This window comes from Vipera ursinii, assembly GCF_947247035.1.
Source record: "Vipera ursinii genome assembly, chromosome: 1".
Lineage (NCBI taxonomy): Eukaryota > Metazoa > Chordata > Lepidosauria > Squamata > Viperidae > Vipera > Vipera ursinii.
Window position 1 is genome coordinate 149,556,438 of NC_139512.1, and position 25,461 is coordinate 149,581,898.

At 38.0% G+C, this 25,461-nt stretch overlaps 1 protein-coding gene across 11 annotated transcripts in view; it reads right to left on the reverse strand.

Moving 5' to 3' along the window:
- Positions 1-25,461, reverse strand: part of BAZ2B (bromodomain adjacent to zinc finger domain 2B) — a 227,931-nt gene that overhangs the window by 156,553 nt on the left and 45,917 nt on the right. For 9 of the 11 annotated variants that reach the window (XM_083370558.1, XM_083370569.1, XM_083370561.1 and 6 more), the window contains exon 2: positions 4,294-4,336. The gene's annotated coding sequence lies outside the window, so the exon portion shown is untranslated. Of the gene's footprint in view, positions 1-904; positions 914-4,289; positions 4,337-25,461 lie in introns of those variants that run through there. The other 2 variants (XM_083370562.1, XM_083370564.1) reach the window with 2 other exon arrangements.

Here is a 25,461-nt window from a genome sequence, read left to right on the forward strand (position 1 = left end):
CAACTTGTGCTCACAAACCATTCTTTTCCTGGTAAATTGGAAAATATACATGTTCACATTTAAAAAAAACTAGCCTTCAGCATAGGATGGTGAGGCAGAAGTTCCACACTGTAGCTGTGACCGTTGCTAAATAGTGTCATAGACTTATTAAAGAAGTCTAGCTTTTCCTTATTTAGATTGTAGGGTTCTGGCTGTTATTTTAATCATGACAGAGTATTAGAGCAGAAGAATGTGACAAATCCAGATACAAGCTGTTCTAGCCATAACAGATAGCTAGAAGTACAATGGCAATGGAGAACTTGGCATCCAAAACCAATGGCTGTACCTTAGCAGTCAGAAGAGTGAGGTTATCTTTCTTGGCTTTTCTTCCATCAGGGGTGCAGTTCAAGGAGAGGCTGAAACCTCTTCTTTAGATTAATCCCAGGTATTCTAAAGTCAGGTTAAGGCAGCAGGCTAGAAACCAGGAGACTATGAATTCTAGTTCTACCTGAAGCACAAAGCCAGCTGGGTAAACTTGGGCCAATCATTCCCTCTCAGCCCTAGGAAGGAGGCAATGGCAAACCACTTACGAAAATTTGCCAAGAAAATTGCAAGAATTTGCTCAGGCAATTGCCAGTTGTCAACCGTGATCTGAAGGCAGCCCCCACCTCCCTCAAAAGCATATATTCTAAAGGGTGCTTAATTTCAAGTAAGATTAGTTATAACCAATCAGCATCATCATTTATGAGTTGAATTTGTCTTCTCTCCTTTAATCATAAGCAAGATTGGCCACATTACATCCATTTTTACTTTCCGTAAAATCTGTGATAAAAGTTCTGAGGAGAGAAAAAACATGATAAAAAGTCCAAAAGTATTTAAGGAGTAAATTTTAAATGCTGCAACCATGAAACAGATTCTCACATACCTTTCCTAAGCTTGGTAATCCCAAATGATTTGGGACTAAAAACCTTTGGATTCCCAGCACCCTAAAAATTCTGCAACCCAAAAATGGATGAAAGATTACAAGTTTACTTAAACTGGAATGTTTTTCTTTTCTTTTTCCATTAGTGTGGCCAAAAAATCCTGCCACAAAAAATGTAAAGTTACAATAAAACAAGCAAAAAGGAAATAGAACAAAATGTTTCTAGAAGCAGGTTGTTATAAAAGTTAAAACAAACATTTACTATTTATTTAACTTAAAAGGAAAAAAGAAACGGGGACACACACACCCAACCAGAGAAGCAAATGAAGACTTTTCTCACAATAAAAGAAACTGAGCTGGGCACATCCCTCGAGATTCTGTGCTAGAATCGATGCTATTTAATATTTATAAATATCCTGGAGATTGGGAGAGCAGCTAAATATCCAAAGCTATAGGCAAAGACTGCCAAGAGTCCCTAAAAATCTTAATAAACTGGGTAAATGTTAGATAAATAACATATATGAGTTTGAATTGAAGGAAGGATAACACATTTGTGCATCATGTGCTGATTTTTGGACCAGGACACGGGGAACAGAACTTCAAAGTCCTAAACAGCTTGGGTCCAAAACACCTGAGGAATCCTTCAAGATTTCCTCTGCCCAGTAAGATTATTGGAGAATCTTACTGTCAAGATGCAGCCAACCTACTGGATCAATGGAGTTGATGTATACAGAATGTGTGGATGGCATTGGAGAATGAGATACTGCCTAGGAAATTATCAAACAAGAGAGGCAGGAGTATCAAGTGCTTAAAGGTCAGACAAAGAAACTTAGGAAGGACCCGCACTAGTGGATCAAGAAGTTAAAAGCGGCAGTGGGAAGTTGTACTGTCAAACTTGCAAAATTCTACTAATGCAGCCTTACAATTCAGTAGAATTAGTCCATCTAATTGTGTCTCCTGTCTGGTTTACCCGGGAGAGCCAATTGGTTGAAATTCACTTCCCAGTATTGTAACTAGACTTCCTCATGCGTTAGCCACTGAGAAATCTTTAATAACATCTGTGTCAATTGGCCACCATCTTTACTTGCTTAGTTTATGAATTTTTAAAACCTGCCAAAATGATACTATTTTAATCTATTTTAAATATAGGAATGTGTCGTTAGCTGATCTTTGGGGCATTCTGTTTATTGCCTAGGGGCTTTTATGATATATGGTGTAAAAACACCTGAATGAAATCAATAAATAAATACATGCTATCAAGGACTAGGCATTACCAATGCTGAGAGTGGACTATTGTTTTTCTAATTATTTCTACAGTTAGGCTTATAACATACTGAAGCAAACACAGCAGTTCAATGGGATCTAACCATGGGCACTAGAGGGAACCAACCAACCATATATTATGCTTGAATACATCATTTATGGTTCAGCAAAAGGCTTCCCAGAGTGCAAACTTAGAATAGGTTTATATGGAAACCATAACTCACTGATATTTTGATTTATCAGGAAATACATCTCACTCATTTACCTTCCACACAGTGCAATTACAATTATAACATGTCAGAATCAGGCCATTTCTTATTCTTATTCTTCCCATTCACTTCAGGATGACTTCTGAATGAGAATTTAAAAAAAATGCTTTGCTAATTTGTACCAATGGTTGGAAATGGTGTGCTCTGTGCAGCAAATGAGCCATAATAATGATAATATCAAACAGCATCTAGGGAATGATTTTCCTGTGTGATAATAGTAAACAGAAAATAAGGACTGCTATTTGAAAACTGTGGCTGCTGCAGTGGGCAGCCAATGACATTTTGCTATCTGCAGTCAATGGCAAAATGATTCCATATAAAGAAGTTGAACGACCCAATAGATCAGGGGACTTCAAACCTGGCCCTTTTATGACTTGTGGACTTCAACTCCCATAATTCCTCAGCCAGGCACACTGACTGAGGAATTCTGGGAGTTGAAGTCCACAAGTCATAAAAGGGCCAAGTTTGAAGACCCTTGCAGTAGATGAATCTTACTTCAGCCATAAAAACAGAACAGGATCCTCCTCTATATCTAAAGGAAGCAGGGTAGCAAGTTCTGTGCACTCACTGTCCTCATTTTACCCTCCCAGCATCGACTATTGGTACAATTTGCAATGGAACCTTAAAATGGCATTTACTTCTCATTGTTATTTGATCAGCCTTGCAAGATAGTCCAGCCAAGAGGGACACTCAGAAATATTAGCTCTAACTTTACTGTATGATTGTATTCACAGAATTTTGCAAATCTGAAAGTAATCTCTACCCTCCCTCACCTTTACAGTCCAAGAATCTAGGGAGAGTCCCTTATGCCACACCTTCATTCCTTCTGAGTGCTTAGCTGCTTTTTATCTGACCATTATCTAGTCTGTGGCTCTCCCTCCTATCTCCCAAGGTCATATGCACACACTATATACACTGAGTATAGTTAGGTAAAGAAAGTCCCCTGAGTAACAGCATCACTGCACTGAAACTACCCAATGGTATATAGTAGGCTAACTCTGTCCAATATACCGCTCTCCAGATATGAAATAGGTAGGTAAGTAAGTAGGTAGGTATATATGTAGTGAGAAATGCTATATACAGGAGAGAAAGAAGACATGCTTCAATCCAATTATAACTAATTAGCCAATCATATAAAGCTACACAAAAGTTACTTTGGTGTAGTGCAGACATGTCAAACACAAGGCCCGGGGGCCAGATCCGGCCCGCGAAGTGGTTTCATGCGGTCCGCGAAGCCATCCTGGAAACAGTGAGGGAACGGCCCCCACTGCCTTGGCCCTGGCCCAGAGACCCTCCTTCTGCCAGAGACCCTCAGATCTGTCCCACTCCTGCCCAGGCCTCCATAGGCACCCTTGATGCGAACAATGTAGAGCTGGCCACGCCCACCCAGTAGGCCATACACACTCTAGCCACGCCCATCCAGTAGGCCACGCCCACCCTGGCCACGCCCACCCGGCCCCCTGAGGGCAACCACAATGCTGATGCGGCCCTCAATGAAATTGAGTTTGACACCCCTGGTGTAGTGATTAAGATATCAGGTTAAAAACCAGAAGACAGTGAGTTCTAGTCCCATGTTAGGTACAAAGCCATCTGGATGTCCCTGGCCAGTCACTCTCTCTCAGCCCCATAAAGAAGGCAATGGCAACCATTTCTGAAAACCTTGTCAACAAAACTGCAGGGATTTGTCCAGGCATTCTTTGAGAATAGGATATGATTGAACAAAAGAAGAAAAAATAAAGCTATACAATTTTTTACACATTTAACTTTCTCTGGGTCATGCCCAATATTCTTAAGTGCTCCAATATGAATGATACTTCAAAAAAGGTTACCTTAATATCAGATATAAAGGAACTAACTTACTGCAATCAATGTGGTCAGTTCTGCGGCATCACTGTTTTGCAAGCTGAAACACAAAAGAAAGGCAACACTCAGTTGAATTATTCCTAGATGCTAAACAACATCCTGTAAGCAGACACATGAGATGTAATGTTCAGGAATTTCCATAAACAATCAAGAATTATCAGCAGACAATAAATATGCAGAATGGAACACCTGGTCATGGACACTTTTTAAATAAAATGTGCAGTGTGCAGTCTGATTCTACAGGAGTTGGGAGAAAATTGCTTCTTTCACTGTCCTGGCTTGGCAATATGCTGCTACACCAGTTCTACCACATGTCAGGAGAACTGACGCTCTACTAGAAGTCCTCCATTCTAAGATCAGCATGTTGGCATTGCTGAGCAACTACTAAAGCCCTTATCTGAGAAAGATTGCTGCAGTTGCCAAACCCTTGTGAGTTACTTCCCTCTGTTTTTGCTACTGTTCTTCCTTCCTGATACAATCAGGACGAGGGCAAGAAACAGTAGCATCTATTTGCCTGCCCTGCACCCCCACAAGTACTCAACTCTGGATCCCAAAGGGCAAAACAAAGTCAGTGGCTGTTGGTGATGGTACTCAACAGTATAGTCAACATAGATACTGAAGTCCCAATCCCACTGTTGAAAGAAAAAGATAGCTTCTCTAACCATAAACAGTATTTCATTGAGCAACAAAGAAGAATTATGTAGACCACTTCTACTAACCTTTTAGCACACTCTTTCACTCTTTAGGTTAGCCAAAAAAAACCTGAAATCAGGAATATAAAGTTGGCTTATATGAAACGGTTAAAATATATGTTTTTTCTGTTTGCTCTTAATGTATTTTTCTTGATAGGCCAAATGACAAGGCTTTAAAGATTTGTTCACAGGTAAGTGGTAAGATAGGGCAGGGCTTTTCAACCAGTGGTACGGGTACCACCTGTGGTACATTGGCATCTGGCAGGTGGTACGCAACCACCCTAGAAAAGTGGTAGCGGGGGAGGGGAATGAGTTGAACTGGTGGCAGCACTGCACAAACCTGAGTGAGAGATGGCTGGAGTTGCAGGGCTGTCAGGGCTCAGTGCAAGCGCCAGGATCAGCGCCGCTTTCCAGCTGATCAGCACTTCTTTGGTGCCGTCAGGGCTCAGTGGAAGCGCCAGGATCAGCTCCAGCTGGAGCTTGGCGCTGATCCGGGTGCTTCCACTGAGCCCTGAAGAACACCAATCAACTGGAAAGCAGCACTAATCCTGGCACTTCTGCTGAGCCTAGAAGAAGCACTGATCAGCTGGAATGTTGCAGCATCTCCAGGCCCTTGTGATTTACATTCAGATGCTTGGCAACCGATTCATATTTATGATGGTCACAGTGTCCCAGGGTCATGTCAAGTGACCAAAACCTGCTGCAACCACCCAGCAGATTGGGGGATGGATAAAAACCAAACACCCACCCCTACCCCACCTGCTGCCAATCCTCAACAGAAATGCTCACAACAATGAAAACCTTGGACAGGAGGAAGGGCGCCGCCGGGCGGGCAGGTGTCTTGCTCGGCTGTGGCTTGGGGGCCACTTTTTTCAGTGCCATTGTAACTTCGAACAGTCACTAAGTGAACTGTTGTAAGTCGAAGACTACTTGTACTTCATCACTTTTTTCCTTTTTTTTTTGGTCATCAAGTTTTTGACACCTTGCTAGGGGACTGGTGGTACTCGGATGTTGCCATATCCTAAAAGTGGTACAGTGGGTGAAAAAGTTGAAAAGCCCTGAGATAGGGGAAGAAAATAGTTTTATTGTATTTTCAGAGAAAGTAATGTTACTGTGTTATAGTATATTCAAAGGAAAGGATTATAAAGTTGGTTTATTTAATTAAGATTTTGTATGTAGTATGTGGTTATTTTTGGTAAATCCTAATAAACCTTTGCTGATTAGGACTGAAGATCTTTTACAGTTGTATCAGAGAAGATGCTAAATTAATGAAATAGTCTGTGCTTGTTGTGATGAAGGGGAAAATATTTTCTTATGCATCTTTTTTCTTTTCATTAATTGTTTTCTTTTTCTTCTTTATAATTCTTTACCTCTGCACTTTTAAAAATATTTTTATTATTATTAGGTTTTTTATTTTTGTACTTGCAAACTTTAATAAAAATTATTTAAAAAAAGAAAAAAATGAAATCCTAAAAGAGTGACTAGAAAAACCGAGTAAAGGTACATGGTAGAGTTGATAAACAATTGAGCCTGCTCTTACATATTTAACAAAAAAAAATGTAGAAATGGGCAGTTGATATATTTTGGTATGAAATAAAAACTACACGTTAATATCTACTGACTAGGCTTTGATAAAGCTCTGGATAAAAGTCAATTGAACCTATGTAAATGGCAATCCAAAATCAAAGATTTTTATCCTAACATTTATATAGATTCTTACTAATTTAATTGCTCTCAGTTTCAGGCAGTTTAGCTCCTGTTATTATTTATATCATTTTTATGGAGCTTAGTGGAAGAGATCAATACAATACTAGAAGAGTAAGCAAAGAGAATGGCATTTTTTCCATTTGAACATATAATATTCTTGGTCTCTATGAAACCTCAAGTTCCAAATAAGCATAGGTCTACAGTAAATTTACAAATTTCAACCTGTATTTTCTATTCTAGGTACCATATTGAAAAGGACAACTCAAATGTCTAACTGTTGAAGATCATCTTCAAAATTATTCAAGAAAGCAACTAAACAAACTTAATGACATATAATACAATGCTTCTACTAAACAACAAAGGATGTTGATGAAGTATACATTAATAAAGCCTACTATGAAACAGAAAAAGAACTTTAAAAACATCTGCTCTGACTGCAATTCCACAGAAATTGGAAAATGCTTCATCTACAACAGGGGTGTCAAACTCAATTTCATTGAGGGCCGCATCAGCACTACGGTTGCCCTCAGGGGGCCAGGTGGGTATGGCCAGGGTGGGTGTGGCCTACTGGGTGGGCGTGGCTAGAGTGCGTATGGTCAACTGGGTGGGCGTGGCCAGCTCTACATCGTTCGCATCAAGGGTGCCTATGGGGGCCTGGGCAGGAGTGGGACAGATCTGAGGGTCTCTGGCAGAAGGAAGGTCTCTGCGCCAGGGCCAAGGCAGTGGGGGGCATTCCCTCACTGTTTCCAGGATGGCTTCGCAGGCCGCATGAAACCACTTCACGGGCCGGATCTGGCCCCCGGGCCTTGTGTTTGACATGTCTGATCTACAATATGAACCTTACTAGAATAAAGAGGATCACTAGAATTGAATGCAGAAGCACAAGACAATGCCATTTGACAAGTTTCAATGAAAAGATTCTTACTTTAACCCAGGGGTGTCAAACTCGCAACATCACATGATGGTTCATGACATATCATGACTTTTTTTCCATTGCCGGCAATGGAGTGGATGCAGTTTCGGTATGACGCATCCAGACCACGGGCCAGCAGTTTGAACACCCCTGCTTTAACCCATCTCTCAGTGCGTTATATTTTATTACATACACATCAATTCTGCACAGCTTCAACACAATAGTACATGATAATATACTTGGAATTTTTCACTATACAATTTAGTGAAAGAACAATGTCTGGAAGTTCAGGAAAGTTTTATGTATATAAATAAAACTTTATTAAGAGAAAATATTGTGAATACATTATCTACCCTGTTACAACCTACCTAGCATACCTATATTATAGTACCTTCATACTCTAGTATGCCAGTGTAGCAATCTCAAAGTAAATCATTGCTCATTGTGAAATGTGTTTAAAACTTTGTGGGCTAAGCTAGCTAGCTAAAGATTATATGTTTTTCCAAACTGAACTTTTATAGCATAACTGTTCTGCTTATTTCTAGAATTTTGTAAGTGGAATTACTGATAATATTGTTCTTTTGTAGCCTTTCCCTTTTTTCTATAGAACCCAGTGGAAAGACAGAACAGTTAGCATTAGAAACTTTCCTCTGGAAGGAATCTTGCAGTCATAGAACTAACATTATCTGCAATCTGTTATCCATAAATAAACTTTAAGTCAAGATTATTGCCACAACTGTCAAAGTTAGACTCTTTGACTTAGGGTCCATGCTGTCCTAGGTTCAGCTCAGTATTTCAAACTTCCTGGGTAATATTTGCATTTCCCCTTTAACAAATATTTGCCTTTTCCAATTCAATTTTCTCCCAATAATGGCCAATAAAAGTATACATTCAGAAGACAAGCAGAGAGACAAGAAACTTATAGCTAAATTAAATTGAGGACAAATACCCTAGATCTAAGGTGCGGTCAGTTCTTAATAAAGAACTTTTCCAGGTACCAAAATTGCACAATCACTAAGCATCAGTAGAGACAGCATCCTTTGGAACTTAGCCTGAGTGGCATCTCTTCTTCACCTGTGAATTCCAAAAATAAATATGGGGGAAAGAGCCTTCAATACAGGTAGCTCTCGACTTGCCACAGTTCATTTAGTGACTGTTCAAAATTACAATGGCACTGAAAAAAGTGACTTATACCTGTTAATAGCCTTGGTGGAGCAGTGGGCTAATGCCTCCTTAAGTAACACCAGCTGCCTGCAATTAGTGCAGGTTCGAGTCCCACCAGGCTCAAGGTTGACTCAGCCTTCCATCCTTCCGAGGTAGGTAAAATGAGGACCCAGATTATTGGGGGCAATTAAGCTGACTTTGTAAAAATGCCGCTTGGGGGTGTGTGTGTGAAAGCCCTAATAAGCAGGCATATACATAGAATGAAGGCTACTGCTAAGCTTGTAAGCCGCCCTGAGTCTTCGGAGAAGGGCGGGATATAAATGGAATTAAAATAAATAAAATAAATAATCAAACTTACAACCATTGCAGCATCCCCATGGTCACGTGATCAAAATTTAGCCACTTGGCAACTGATTTTTATTTATGATGGTTGCAGTGTTCCAAGGTAATATGATCACCATTTGTGACCTTCTGACAAGCAAAGTCAACGAGAAAGTCAGATTGGCTTAACAACCCTGTCAACTAACTTTCACTAACTTAACAACTGCAGTGAGTCACTTAACAACTGTTGCAAGAAAAGTCATAAAACGGGCAAAATGCACTTAAAAAAATGTCTCATTTAGCAACAGAAATTTGGGGCTCAATTGTTTTGAGGACAACCAGTATTGCTTTGGTTGACAAAGTGTATCAATCATGCAAGTTCTTAAGATTTCTTAACCTAACATTTCTCAGGATTCTTGCAAAGGTCAGGAAGGAGGAAAGGTGTTTCGAAATGAAATAAATGCAATGATAATGAATCAGAAAATCTAACAAAAGTAACTGATAAGCTGGTTAGAGAAAGTCTATTTAAGGATGAAAATACCACAAAGGTTTCTGTTTCTATACTATGACTGGCAAAAGGATGATCATGTCATAGATAACTGTTGTTATTTTGGAAAGAGAAGAAAATGGCAATAATGTTTGGCTGCTAACTCCAAGGCAGCATTGCCTTTGGCTTGTGATGGTCACGCAAGATGGAACGGTCACAATGACAAATTCCCCTTCACGCTGCATTTTTTTCTAATTGCGTTCAACTGTTGATTCCGGCGCTGTGTAGCATTGCACAGATGCCTTGCCAACTCTTGTTTTTGCCTGTGTGTCGAAATGTAGCCTTCATTTATATTGCTTTTTGTGTGGTTTGTGATGTGATCTTTGAGAGATACTTAACTCTACTGTGAACATCTAATTTGTTCGCTCTTTATATACCTGCATTTTACTCCCTTTCCATACCAACTGTGTGGATGCATATGCATGTACATATGCAGGACTGGTGGGTGGATCTACCCTAAGCGATTGTGCTTCATTCATTTTGTATCATGCCAGCTCCTGATGCGAGCCAGTTTTTTATTTTTGTCTAGCAGAGGCCAGCAGTATTGTTCTTCCTTTTGATAGACTAGAATGTTGTTGTTGTTGTTGCTGTTCACATCTTGGTTTGCTGCTCAAGAGCTGCTTGCTATACATTGTTAATCATGCTCAAGGACATCTTACAAATAATCCTGTACCTCGAAGACAACATGTCCATATTTCATATTTTTAAGAACTGCTCAGCTATGTTTAGAAATTTATCATTTCCTTACATTTTAACATTGTTTCCAAAGCATACTGAACACTGCAAGGTCACGAGTTAAAAATGATTGACAAATATCTATTAAAAAGCATCTTCCAAGGCAGAAGTTAAATATATTCCAGCCTCGCACTATAATTAGTAAAAATTGTCATGCTTTCATTATATTCTTAAAATAACTCTCTTCAGCAGAAATGAGCACACTGGATAGACTCTGGTTAAAATTTCAAATGATAAAGATTAAAGCTGCCTGATATATTTGCATTATACTCTCCATCACATACAAGAAATCAGAATTTCCCAAGAAATTTAACTCGCAGTACCTTTTAGACTGTTGTTATCATCATCATCATCATAAAATTGGAAGGGATCTTGGAGGTCATCTAGTCCAACACCCTGCTCAGGCAGGAAAACTTATACCATTTCAGACAAATGGCTGTCCAGTCTCTTCTTAAAAACTTCCAGTGTTGGAGCATTCACCGCTTCTGGAGGCAACTTGTTCCACTGGTTAATTGTTCTAACTGTCAGGAAGTTTCTCTTTAGTTGTAGATTGCTTCTCTCTTTCGTTAGTTTCCACCCGTTGCTTCTTGTCCTGCCTTCAGATACTTTGGAGAACAGCTTGACTCCCTCTTCTTTGTGGCAACCCCTGAGATATTGGAACACTGCTATCATTTCCCCCCTGGTCCTTCTCTTCATTAAACTAGACATACCCAATTCCAGCAACCATTCCTTATATGTTTTAGCCTCCAGTCCACCAGTCCATCTGGTGGTGATGCTAACCCACATTTTTCTATCTTATCAAGTAGTAGATTGTGATCTACTTTATCAAATGCCTTACTGAAGTCCAAGTAAATTATATCTACAGCATTCCTCTGGTCCACTAATTTTGTCACTTGGTCAAAGAATGCAATAAGATTTGTCTGGCATGATCTGTTTTTGACAAACTCGTATTGGCTTTTAGTAATGACTTTGTTATCCTCTAGGTCAGTGGTGGCGAACCTATGGCAGGTGTGCCAGAGGCGGCACTCAGAGCGCACTCTGTTGGCACGCACGCTACTGCTGCCAGCATCAGGTCCATCAGGCCACCACCGCCACCTGGAGCAGGAGCCCCGCCCAGCACAAAGGAGACGAAGTGGCCGACTAGCAAGCTTGAGTAGAGGTGATTGAGCAGAGGTCACCAACCATTGTCAATTGGTGGACTGTAAGAAAAGGGAGGGGGAAGCATTTTACATGCATGTATTCATGCACGTGGCCGTGAGCACACACATGCTGCAAATGGGGCAGGGCGAGTGCCTGCATAATACTCACTAGCCATTTTTGCGCCCCCAGTTTTTGCATGCCAGAGGCAGCACTCAGAGTGCCTCCCTGCTCCCCCTGAGGGCACCACAATGCTGATGCAGCCCTGGCACTTGTGATAAAAAAGTGTGTTTTGGGTTGCAATTTGGGCACTCAGTCTCTAAAAGGTTTGCCATCACTGCTCTAGGTGTTCACTGATTCATTGTTTGATTATCTTTTCCAGAATCTTCCCAGATATTGAGGTCAGGCTGATAGGTCTGTAGTTTCCTGGATCTAATTTTTCCCCTTTTTTGAAGATGGGAACTACATCAGCTCTTTTCCAGTCCTCTAGTAGTTCCCCAGGATCTTTGAAAAATATAGTTCAGTGGTTCTGAGATCACGTCTGCCAGTTCCTTGAGAACCTTGGGGTGTAATCCATCTGGTCTGGGTGATCTGAACTCGTCTAGGCTGGACAAGTGCTCACTTATCATTTTCTTGCTTATATTATGTTTCTATTCTGTTTTTTATGGCACTGTTTTTGATAGGTTGGACTGTTTTTTTTCTTTGTGTAAAGACAGATGCTTTCTCCCTGTTGCTTGTCACCTTCTTGACACTTTCCCCCAGTAATGGACCAATCATTTCCTTAACTTTTTTCTTGTTTTTTACATGTTGAAGAAAGCTTTTTTGTTGTTGTTATTTTTGCCTTTGTTGCAAGGCTTAGTTCATTTTGAGCCTTAGCTTTCCTCACTTCATCTTTACAGGCTTGGGCTATTTGCCGATATTCTGCCTTAGTTATGTGCCCCTCTTTCCACTTTCTATACTTGTCCTTTTTGTCTTTCAATTTGTCAGAGTTCTTTATGCAGCCACGCTGGTTTCTTTTGAGAGCTGTTATTTTTCCTCTTTGTTGGTATTGTGCTAGCCTGAGCTTTTATTATCTCGCTTTTCAAAATTTCCCAAGCTTCTTGTGTAGTTTTCCCCTTGAGGATTCTCATCCATGGAATCCTTCCCAAGCCCTCTCTAAGTTTATTGAAATTAGCTCTCTTAAATTCCAAGACTCCAGTTTGACTGTGTCCTATTGCTTGTGCTTCCATAATGTTGAATTCCAATATTGCATGATCACTTCCCAATGTTGTTGTTGTTACTGTTGTTGTTGTTACTATTATTATTATGGTTCATTGCAGATGCTTAGACTAGATTTGGCATTTTATCCACCTATTTGGTCCTTCCCAAAAACCTTAAGATACATAGATGTAGTTTAATAGCGTTAGAGGCATCGTTGCAGCATGTAAGCTGTTCCAAGTAAAGCTGCCTTTTGTAATTGACCAATGGTGATTTTGTCAATTTTGTCTATTCAAACGGTGCTACAGTTGTTTGGGATTTCACACAAGGCACCTATTAGGATTGGTGCTATCTTTGTTTTATTTTGTCACAGTCATTTTATTTCTATTTGCAGTTCTTTGAACTATTGTTATTATGATTCATTGTACAGACAGATAGATGTTTAGACTAGCATTTTTATCCAGGTATCAAGTCTTTCCCAAAGATCTGGAATAGGCAGATGTTCTTGTTTGATGGTATTAAAGGCATCATTGTAGGATGTATTATTTTTCAACAATATAAATGAGATAAAACAGGCTTTTTCAGCTGCAATCGAGTCAAACCTAAGGAATATGTGTGTGTGTATGCGTGTATGTAGGTAGGTAGGTATGCATGTATGTAAACACACACACACACAATATATATATATATATATATATATATATATATATATATATATATATATATATATATATATATATATATATATATATACATATACACACACACACACACACACACACACACACACACACACACACACATATATATATATATATATATATATATATATATATATATATATATATATATATATATGGATCCTTGGTTTTTCGGGTTTTTCCCCGCGTAGAATTAAAGGTGTAGGCGCAACGTTTCGACGGAATCCCATCCGTCATCATCAGGCTTCTGCTTCCTTCTTCTGGGGGAGGAACAAAGAGGAACAAAGAGCAAGAGCCACATGCTTCTCCCAGAAGAAGGAAGCAGAAGCCTGATGATGACGGATGGGATTCCGTCGAAACGTTGCGCCTACACCTTTAATTCTACGCGGGGAAAAACCCGAAAAACCAAGGATCCACATACAGGCACCCGCGAAAACCTCAGAAAACATATATATATATATATATATATATATATATATATATATATATATATATATATATATATATATATATATATATATATTCCAGATGCCAGAAAAAAGAATCAAATCAAATAATCTACAAGCTTATAATGATATAAACCTATGAAAAACTTTAGAAAAACTTTGGGAAAAAATGAAACAAAACATTAAGAACACTAAATATCATTATGAAATGAGGAGATAATAGACTCTAAATATCTGTTTTGTTCTCTGCCAAAATACTTGGCATATTTCCCTTTGCCGGTGCAATTGGCAGTCGTTCCTGAGCTACAGCCCATTTATCCTAAAGTGGGATTCTGCCAGATTTTTTGGAAAATTGCTCTGATGCCTTTATAAAACTCCAAGTGCAAAAGTTCTCTCAATATTAGGCCTACATTTAATTGGCCTTTTATCTCATTCTCTCTAGTTATGCTCCCTCACATTTTGCTCAACTATTATACTCCACCCTTCCATTTAGCTCTTAGAAAAGAGCCCTGTAACACTCTCAGTGCTTTCGAAAATATTAGCCGGATGCTCCAAAAGGAGAACATTTGTAGAGCAGCAGGTCTGACATACAGCTGCCATGAAGGCTACAGGGCGTACATGACAGGAAAGCCATCTGTAACCAAGAAAGTGCAATCTGCTCAGTCAGAAGACGTGAGGGGGAAATTATATGCCAGTAGAGCATTTCTGTAATGGATATAGTATACAGGCAGCTGGTTGTAGGCAAGAAACTCAAATCTGTTTTCATGTCCTAGTAGGAAAAGGAAAGTAAGTCAAAAACATGAGCAGATTTGCATGTGTGTGTGTGTGTGTGTGTGTGTGTGTGTAACAGATGATTCTGACTTTCTGACACAGAGATTTTTAATAGCTGTGCTGGTAACTGTACAACAGGAAGGACTTTTAAGCACAACCAGTTCTGGACCAGTAGTCATATGATATTGGTGGCTTCTGAGAACTGAATCAATTTTTTCCAGCTCCATTGATTCACTTCAAGAGTTGTGTATTTTTTGTAGTGCTGCAGTACCACAGAGATTGTGGGTGGTGTATTATCCCATTGATGTGGACTGTAGTTTCACCCTGCCTGCCACCTCCTAGAGTTCCCACCGCTGAGCTTCAGTGTTCTGCTTATTTAGAACCCATTTCTTTCCCTGCCTCTCTCCAGCCCTCACATTTACAAAGGTGCACAGTTGCAAAAATATTGATGTGCTATTTTTCATTATCACAGCTGGTGGGTCTTTACAGCCACTTGAGAAAAGGTAGCTTGATGATTTGTATCTCCTGCTCTTAGAAATCACTCTTTTTTTTTTTTGCTTTGCAAATGACCAGACAAACACTAAGAGCATAAATACAAACATAGATTTGGAGGGGATTGTTACCTTTCCCCCCCCCCTATTTGTGTTGAGTGGGCTCCAAGGGATTTTTGTTATTCCCAAAATCCACAGAGAAACCAGTAATTGGTTTATGGTATTCTCTACGCATTCTTTTTTATTTCAAGGTTGGCAGAATTGAAGACGATAATGGCTCAGCTTCAAACTGTTTTGAACAGACCGACTAGTGGAAATCGTAGCATTGAAGTAACCAAGAACAAAAGCCACTTCCTGCTTTCCAAATTTTGCTCTTAGCAGTACTTTGCTTTTTGTAGTGTGTCTGAAACCATCAGACACATGTGCTATATGGGAAGCAGAAACAACTGTGCAAGCTTTGGAATGGAATGGAATGGAATGGAATGGAATGGAATGGAATGGAATGGAATGGAATGGAATAGAATAGAATAGAATAGAATAGAATAGAATAGAATAGAATAGAATAGAATAGAATAGAATAGAATAGAATAGAATAGAATAGAATAGAATAGAATAGAATAGAATAGAATAGAATAGAATAGAATAGGAGTAGCATAAGAGTAGAACGGAATGGAACAGAACAAAACAGAACAGAATAGAATAAGAATAGAATAGAATAATAGACAAGGTTGCTTGTCTAATACAAGTTCCTGCTGAAGTTGTGAAACAATGGAATGGAATGGAATGGAATGGAATGGAATGAAATAGAATAGAATAGAATAGAATAGAATAGAATAGAATAGAATAGAATAGAATAGAATAGAATAGAATAGAATAGAATAGAATAGAATAGAATAGAATAGAATAGGAGTAGCATAAGAGTAGAACGGAATGGAACAGAACAAAACAGAACAGAATAGAATAAGAATAGAATAGAATAATAGACAAGGTTGCTTGTCTAATACAAGTTCCTGCTGAAGTTGTGAAACAATGGAATGGAATGGAATGGAATGGAATGGAATGGAATGGAATGGAATAGAATAGAATAGAATAGAATAGAATAGAATAGAATAGAATAGAATAGAATAGAATAGAATAGAATAGAATAGAATAGGACAGGACAGGACAGGACAGGACAGGACAGGACAGGACAGAACAGAACAGAACAGAATAGAATAGAATAGAACACTCGGTGATAGTCATAGGATACTAAATAAAAGCAATCAACATAAATCATAATAGGATATTAAATAAAAGCAATCACCATAAATCATAATACGATACATATATGAGTATCCGTTAACAGCTATTAGCATTAGGAATGGACTAGGAAGATTAACGTAAATGGGTTATTATTTCAGCGAGAAATACAATTTAATCATCCATATTCAATATTTCTGCTTATATTTGTAAAATCAAAGTTATTTGTTAGGTAAAGCTCTGCTAGTATCAATGATAAATGATAAACTTTTTGAGTAAATTTATCCTGCATTTTATGATTCTTTCACTGGCCCACTTTGTTGTGTTCATTTTAAAACAACATATTAAAAGGGCATCATTTTTTTAAAAAAATAAATCAATTCCTTAGAGCCTGATTTCTTTCTAGATACACCAAATATATATACAAATAAAATACAGATGGTTGGAGGCAATAAACTGACTCTGTAAACCACTTAGAGAGGGCTGTAAACCACTGTGAAGCGCTATATAAGTCCAACTGGTATTGCTATATTTATAGCATCAGTTCATAAAAGAAGAATCTTTTACATTCAGTAAAAAGTAAGTATCCCTGAATTGTGCATATGGTTCTTGCTTTTAATGATACTAAGTGTATATTTATATTTTGGAAAAGATTGCAAGTCCTTTAAACATTATCTTCTGTGGAAATCTTAAAATATCGGTTTCAATCTAAACATTCATAAAGGCTGTAGAAAAAAGTATATAATATCCTGGTCTGGATACATGACACAATATCTTTGCTGAAACTAAGCATATTTGAGTGGCACAATCTTCAACAATGCCTTCTATTCATGGAACTGAAGAGAAAACATGAAAGAAATACATCTGCTTTTGAAAGTGAGCTTAAAGGCATTTTTACATTTTCTTCTGTGTCTTAAGTGAAATTACTTTTTTTTAAATATTTCACTGAAAATTTACTTTTAAATCACACCTTGCACCAAATGAAGAATCCACAGATGGTTTCTCTTACTCTACAAGCCTAATTCATAGAATCATAGGGCTGGAAGAGACCTTGGAGGTCATTTAGTCCAACCTCCTACCCAAGGCAGGAATATTTATATCATCTCAGGCAAATTACAATTATTTTAATCTATCAGTGGGTATGCTTCATCAAATAGATGAGTTATCCTACATCATGCCTGAAACTTGGACTGTGTCTTTCTCCGCCTTATCCTTGCACTGACTTGCAATTGTTCATAGATAGGTTTTCAAAATCATTAATCCTAAATCTATTCTTTCCATACTAAGAACCCATAGTGGCCAGTTTTACAACATCAGGCCATGCATTTATTGCAACACGCTCCCCTCTCCACTTTCTGCCAGCCACCAGGCGTGCCGTTAAAAAGCCAACTGAAGTTAGGGACAAAGAAGGAAAACGGTTGACTGTGTGATTTTGATTCAGTATTATTAATTCAGTACACCATCTGCAGGGACCGTTCACATTATGGTATCGCAGGGAGACATCAGGAGTTCACTCCAATCTCCAAAAAGGTTGCCAGAAGACCCAGGGTTATTGTGTGCTGGGTTTCAATATAGGAAGGAAGCGTTTGAGGCCCATTTGCCATCATGTTATAGCAATAGCACTTAGACTTATATACCGCTTCACAGTGCTTTACAGCTATCTCTAAGCAGTTTACAGAGTCAGCATATTACCCCCCAACAATTTGGGTCCTCATTTTACCAACATCAGAAGGATGGAAGGCTGAGCCAACCTTGAGCCGGTCAGAATCAAACTGCTGGCAGTCAGCAGAATTAGCTTGCAATACTGCATTCTAACCACTGCACCACCACAAGACACAATTCACAGGTGCCACTAGAGGTGGAAATGGAGCAGCAGCTCCCACAACAACTTGCCTCAATGACATTGGAATTGCTTCATGGAAAGGGGGGCACTCCACAGCAAAGGGGTGATTGCACACCTTTTAAGGCAAAAAATGGGGGGGGCAATTACCCCAGGCAAAAGCAGTTCCTTTAAGACATGCATCCATCTAAGTACCATGTAATGCCAAGTGGCCTCAAATTCTATGAAAAATACAGCTTTTTTCTGTTAAAATGCACACCCTTCCATAAGTACAAAGATAGCCAGTTAAGATTATGTACAAAAAGGGTTGACATGGGAAATACAAGTAGTCCATATTTAATAATTGTCTCATTTAGCAATTGTTCTCAAAATAGTGATGACAAAGTAACTTCGATCCCAATCCTCATATTTACAACCTTTGTGGGTCTATAATTAAAGGAAATCTGAAATAAGATCAAAATCACAATTGCAGTTTCATTTAGTGAGAATGTCACTTAAGGATCAAATTCAATTGAGTTGCGAATCCCAGTTGTGATCCCTAAATGAAGGCTACCTTCCCTTTCAGACGAATCCTGTGAATAAGTTTAATATAATAAAGCAATGGTTAATTCAAAACCCACATAATAAAATAATCTTATTTTTGTTGTTGGCCAGTTTTAAATAACATAAAATAATATGGAAAAAGATAGAAATGAGAAGAAAAATAAATAAAAACAAGCATAGCCAGTGCAGATGCTACTTTCTTAATATCAGATACACCATTTTAAGCACTGAGTATGTGGACACTAAGACTTAATGAAAATATTATCTTAACTAAATAAATCGTAAATAAATAAGGAAGATTTTTAAAATCATAATTAAACTTGGTCAAGTTTAATGAAATCATACTTTTACTAATGAGGTCCTGCCAAACGTTGCCAACTATTAAACAGAGCTTCGTGATGCTATAAGAAAGCATGTCACTGTGTCTAAAACATAGTTAAGATAAAAAGACTCATAACAGCATGGGCATTTACATTAGTAAAAAGCATTATAGGTTTATGTCATACATCTTAGTAAGACTAACTGTGAAGAAGCACATGGACTATAATTTTAATGGCTCCGGATTACAGTGGCAGAGATATTCATTGTAAGGAATTTTGTGAAATCTACCTTCCACGTCTGCAGCTTGATCTCTTTTGCTTAGAATACCCTTTAATTTGTTTACCCTTATATAATCTACTATTGACACCAAATATCAATTTAGAACTTTAATAGGGTATTTTTCTTTGTTTTAAATAAAAATTTGGTGAATCAGAATGTGGACGCATCAACATACTGGTGATAGAGACCCTCTAAACTCTACAGGTAGCCCTCGATTTACGATTGCCATTGAGCCCAAAATGTCTGTTATTGAGACATTTGTTAAATGAGTTTTGCCCCATTTTATGACCTTTCTTGCCATAGTTAGTAAGTAAGTAACCTGGTAGTTAAGTGAATCTGGCTTCCCCATTGACTTTGCCTGTCAGAACATCACAAAAGGTGATCACATGATCTTGGGACACAGCAAAGGTTATAAATATGAACCAGTTGCCAAACATCTGAAAGTTTGCTGCAAAGGTTGTAACTATGAAAAATGGTTGTAAGTCATATTTTTTCAGTGCCAATGTAACTTTGAATGATCACTAAACAAACTGTTGTAAGTCGAGGATTACCTGTATTCAGGATTCTTCTATAGAGCCAATTTGGTGCCCAGAAATCAGGAGGTCAAGAGTTCCAGTTTTGCTTTAGGCACAAAAGCCAGCTGACTGACAATGAATCGGTCACTCTCTCTGCGCCAACCCACCTCAGAGGATTGTTGTTGTGAAGAAAATAGGAAGAGGAAGGAATATTGAATAGGTCTGCCACTTTGAATATGTCATGGTTCCGACAGATGAAACTCTTCAAAGAACTTCAAGGCATTATTTTCCTTAAAGAATCATTATTAGAGTAGCATAACATCGGCACGAACATAGGTGAAGCCAAAATCTGAATTCCCTTCCCCTGAACACATAGTATCTAGTGCAAATCCCTCCTCTAATTAACAGTCATAAATCACATTCTGCAATTAATTTGAAATGCAGGCTTTCCCTCCAGTTCTCCAATCCATTTCTTATCATCTCTTATTTCAAAAAACCTTGACTCTCATACAATATTGTTATGTCTAACTAACTCCCATGCACATTCCTCCTCCCCACTGCCCCAGTATCATCTAATTCTATCTCTAAGAGTAAAACAAAGTTAAGGAAAATGGCTGCATCTCCATGTTGTCAAAGCAAGAACATCCGATATTAGCAGCGTTGACAGAATACTTATAAAATAATAAAGGTGGGATAAAATTTAATAAATAAATAAATACACTACATCAGAGGTCACCAACCTTTTGGGCACCAGGGACTGGTTCGGTGGAGAGGTTTTTCCGCGGACCGGATAGTGCGTGGTTTTGTGTGCTGCATCCCGCGGATGGGGGTTTACTTGTTTGTGTAGACCGGTTGCTGGCATGCCACAGCCCAGTACTGGTCCACGGACTGGGGGTTGGGGACCCTTGCACTACATAACATAATATAGGGGACAAATTGCAGCCCTAAGGAACAGCATAGCCCAATTGCTGGCCACACGTGGAAAAGGTCTCTCCTAGCATGTCCTTCGGAAGGCATACCTTCAAGCAGCATTTGAGCCATAAGAAAACAATCTTTCTAAATTCCATCCAAGGCAAATAGCTCAGAGGGAAACCATGATTATTGGAATCTAAAAGCTACTTAACAGTTCCAGGCTTAAGATTAGGGTTAGGGTCACTAGCACTGCCCATCTTATGTATAAGTTAAATAAACTGAGAGCCAGTTTGGTCTAGTAGTTACCAGGTTAGAAGGCAGGAGATTATGAGTTCTAGTTCCAACTTAGCGATGAAAGCTAGCCGGTTGACTATGGGGTAGACTTACTAAGATGTATGATATAAACCTATAGTGCCTTTATTAATGCCTATAATGCTAATTCACCTCACAGAGTTGTTGTTGTGGGGAAAACAGGAGAAGGAATTGGAATGTTCACCACCTTGAGTTATTTGTAAAAGTAATAAAGACAGAATACAAATAAATAAAAAAAATTTAAAAATCAAGAAAACAAAAACTATCTGTCCTATTCCCAAACCTAAGCTTCAGTAATGAATTTCATTGAGAAACAAATGATGATGAGTTGGCATCACACGCTCTAACAGCTTGCTCAAAATGGAAAAAAAGCTATTTTTCCCTTTAAGTTTTAGGATTTAATGAAGATTTTTAAATAAAAAAAAGAATCTTAGTCCACTCCTTTTAGATGTCATGGAATCGCAATTGATATAAAGAAGTTCCATACTGGAGATATTCAAAATGTTCTTCTGGGATTCAGTTCTCCAGACTGCAATATTTTTGGCAACATAAAATGGTACCTTCCTCCATCATCTTGTCTAACTCAGAAAACCAGATTGAACATGTATTTATGAATAAAAAGGATACATTCCAATTTGGACAAGCCTTTGTTGGTCATTCAATTCATGAAGAACTGAGTCACCGATGACAGCCTTAAGTACTTTTCATATGTTAAACTTGTTTTGTAATGAAAATCATTTTTCTGTGGTACTTAAAAGGAACTCCCTTTTTAAATTTGGCAGTTGGAAAATACACATTAATAGCTTTTCCATGAATGTTTCATTTATGGTGTTGGAAATACTGTACTAAATTGTTCTTGCAGACATATCAGATTAAAACAATGTTTCTGGTAGGAAGACTTTATAGCAAATGGAAAATAAACTAAGGTTCAGCCATGAGGATGTGATCTGGCAAACAGTTGAGGAAGTTACACAACATGAACATGTTTATACAATAAAAATATCAGTCAGAGGCACAGGAACATTTTAAAATTAACTGAAGTTTCTTTTCAAATAATATTGTGTCAATGCATGCAATACTTTAATGTCAACATTTTCCAGTGCTAATAAGAGCCATATACTAATGTTCAGGTCTTTATTAAATTCTATGAGACTTCCCCTCCCCCTCCCAATACTTGGAAAGTTGATGTGTGTGCGCATTTATGTGTGCTGTGTTAACTTCATTAAAAGATTGATTTAAGTGCTATTTATTTTTAGGACTCATTAGTAAGAATGAGCACATATATTGCCTGATGAAAACAAAGTTAATGTAATTCCATGGCATAGTTGCACAATTAAAATGCACAAAACAAAGTCTTTAAAAGGTCAATTTCCAAACACAGCATCCTCATAAAGATTACACCAAGAATGTTTTTGTGTAGCTCTTTTGAAACTTCCAGTGTCATTCAGCTTCAATATCCATTTTAATTTTTGTGCTATAATTTAGCTGCTTTCTTTCCTTTTGGCTCATTAAAAATCCATCTCTCAACTTTTGTTGAAATTACACTTTTGGTTGCCCTTTTGTTTAGATTTTGCTCCTCGGAGGTGAATTCCTGATTCTGCAGTTTATTTATTATGTCTGTTTTCTACCTTTTCTCTAAGGAACTCAAGAAATTAGTCTAAATTATTACCTTCTATATCTACACAAACACACCGACTTCTGATCCAGCCATAATTCCTGAATCAATAAACCTTGGCTGTTCAACAGGAATGTTGAACAGCCAAGGGAATAAGCTCTCTCCTACAAGCTCTTGCTCTTCACCTTCTAACTACACTGACTTTACTTTAACTGTGTACTTCCTTTGCAATTACATAACAATTTCATACATGCAATTGGTTTCATCCCATGGTTGGCACATTATGGGAAACTATGTTCTAACAAACCAGGCAGGGCTGAATTAAGAGTTATTAGAGAAACAAGAAAAGAGAAAGAGTTGGGAATGCACACAGCTCATTAAAGTCACCTCCCCTTCCATTTCTGCCAACATCAAAATTTACTTCTGATTTTTTATTTAAAAAAAAAAGAAATTATGGCACTGTGACACTGTGATTCCCACATAGTTTGCCTCTCTCCAGATATTACAGAATGGATGTTGTGTAATGGAGGACTTGAGGGCATGTTGATCAACTGCCACAAAATGCTCAACCTATCTTCTAATTGCACACAAATTGTAGTAAATAGGATAGCACTTATAAGCAGTCCATGAGATGGGGAGAAAATCTTATATTTGAAACCATTATTGAGCCCTTCTTAAAATCTTACAAATATATAAATCTTCCAGAGATCATCGATATGCACTGTTACTACTTATTTTATTTAAATATTGGCCTTGTGCTTTAAAAAAGCCAAACACTCTTTTTGTATGGACACCTTATAGAACATTAATGTAGCAGCACATTGCATAAAACCAGCAACTTTGGAAAAATTTTCTTATAAAGCCATGAAAATTCTAAAGTTCAGCTATAACATATGGGCTGATGCTTCCTGCATTTCTCCATCATTACCAGAGAGCAAAACTAGAAAATGGTGCTTATTTATTTAAACTATATTTATATAGTCACCAATCTCACAGAACATGTCTCTGGGCGGTTTGTGTTTCAGCAGTAGGAGCCTTAATTGACACAATATTTCAATATAACCTAACCTGAAAGAAAAATTGGCTTTCCATTGCCAGCCCACAAAATTCCACAAAGTGGAAGGAGTAAGATGACTAAATCTATTACTCATCAGCTAAAAGAGTTGTGGTAGCTCAGTGGTTAGAATGCAGTATTGCAAGCTAATTCTCAAAGTTGGTTCAGTCTTCCATCCTTCTGGAGGTCGTTAAAATGAGGACCCAGACTGTTGGGGGCAATATGCTGACTCTGTAAACCTCTCAGAGAAGGCTGTAAAGCACTGTAAGGTGGTATATAAGTCTAAGTGATATTGCTATTAATTCCTTTATCTATATTCTGGAACATTAGAGAGCATGACTTGATCTTCTAAGTAACATCCTTCCAGGTATCTAATGATGCTTTCATATCCCTTTAATTTCTAGTACTTAATCATATTAGTTTGCCTATATTCTGATCCTGGTCCTATTTCTCCGATTCATTTTTTTAAAGAGTGATTCAGTATTAGAAGCAGGATCTCACTGAAACAGAATGAAGTGTAGCAATAGCTTCCTTGGAAAATATGCTTCTGTTGAGTTCCAGAGAAGAAATGGTGGATTGAAGATGGCTCCACAAAAAATGGAGCTGATGACCTTGGCAGAATGAAGAGCTGGTGAGTAGACTGGCTCTCTGATAATTCCTCTCCAAACAAGGAGATCCTCCATAAGTGCTTTAGAGGAGGGGTCCCCAATCCCCAGTCCTTGGACTGGCACTGATCCACGCCATGCCAGCAACTAGGCCGTGCAAACAAGCAAAGCCCCATCTGCGGGATGCAAGCAGCACATGAAACCACGCCTCCTCTGGTCCGTGGAAAAATCTTTCTCCATATTTCCAGTCCCTGGTGCCCAAAAGGTTGGGGGCCTCTGCTTTAGAGAGCTGCTCTTCACAAGGAGATTGCAAGATAGTACACTAAGAAAGTTTGGAACTTTTGGAGACAAGAGAATTGATTGACATGTTTTATAGCACCAGGTATTGTAAGTTTCCTTCAATCCTTAGCAAAAGAAGCTTTAACTACAAGGATTTTTTTTTAATAAAGAGCAAAAGAGTGACTAAAGCTTTGATTTTAGAAAGGTAAAACAGATTATGAGTCTGGGAAAAACTGAAATAATGTTTTGGGATTAATTACGAAGAATCCTTCCTGTGGGAAAATGCTTCTGTTTTGAATTTTTTAAAAAAATAGAAGGATCCTAGAGGAAACTAAAGCTTATAATTAAAGGAGAAAAATACTTAAACTTGATTTACGATTACACAATGAAGCACAATATTTTGACACTGGACATACTGAAAAATATTTTTGGACATTGGACCCAGAAATTAATTTAAAAAATGTCTGCCTCTATTGATAGACTGTGTCTAAAATTAGCTATAGAAGAGGAACAAGTTCTACTTGATAAGATCAGGACTGACTTGAAAGTGAATTTAAAAATTACATGGAAAAGATGTTACACTGGACACACAAAGAAATTAGCTGATATCTTAACAATTAAAATGAATAAACAAACAAGAAAAACTAAGACAATGACCTGGAAATTTTTCTTTATGGGACTTACAAAAAAAGTCATTAAAATTTTGAAGAATTTTGTGAGAAGCAACAAATATAAAAATGAAAAGAAATCAAGTTATATGACATTATTTGAAGGTACTAAAGATTAAGTTTGGTAGAAATTAAAGTAAGGAATATAAACTTGATATATA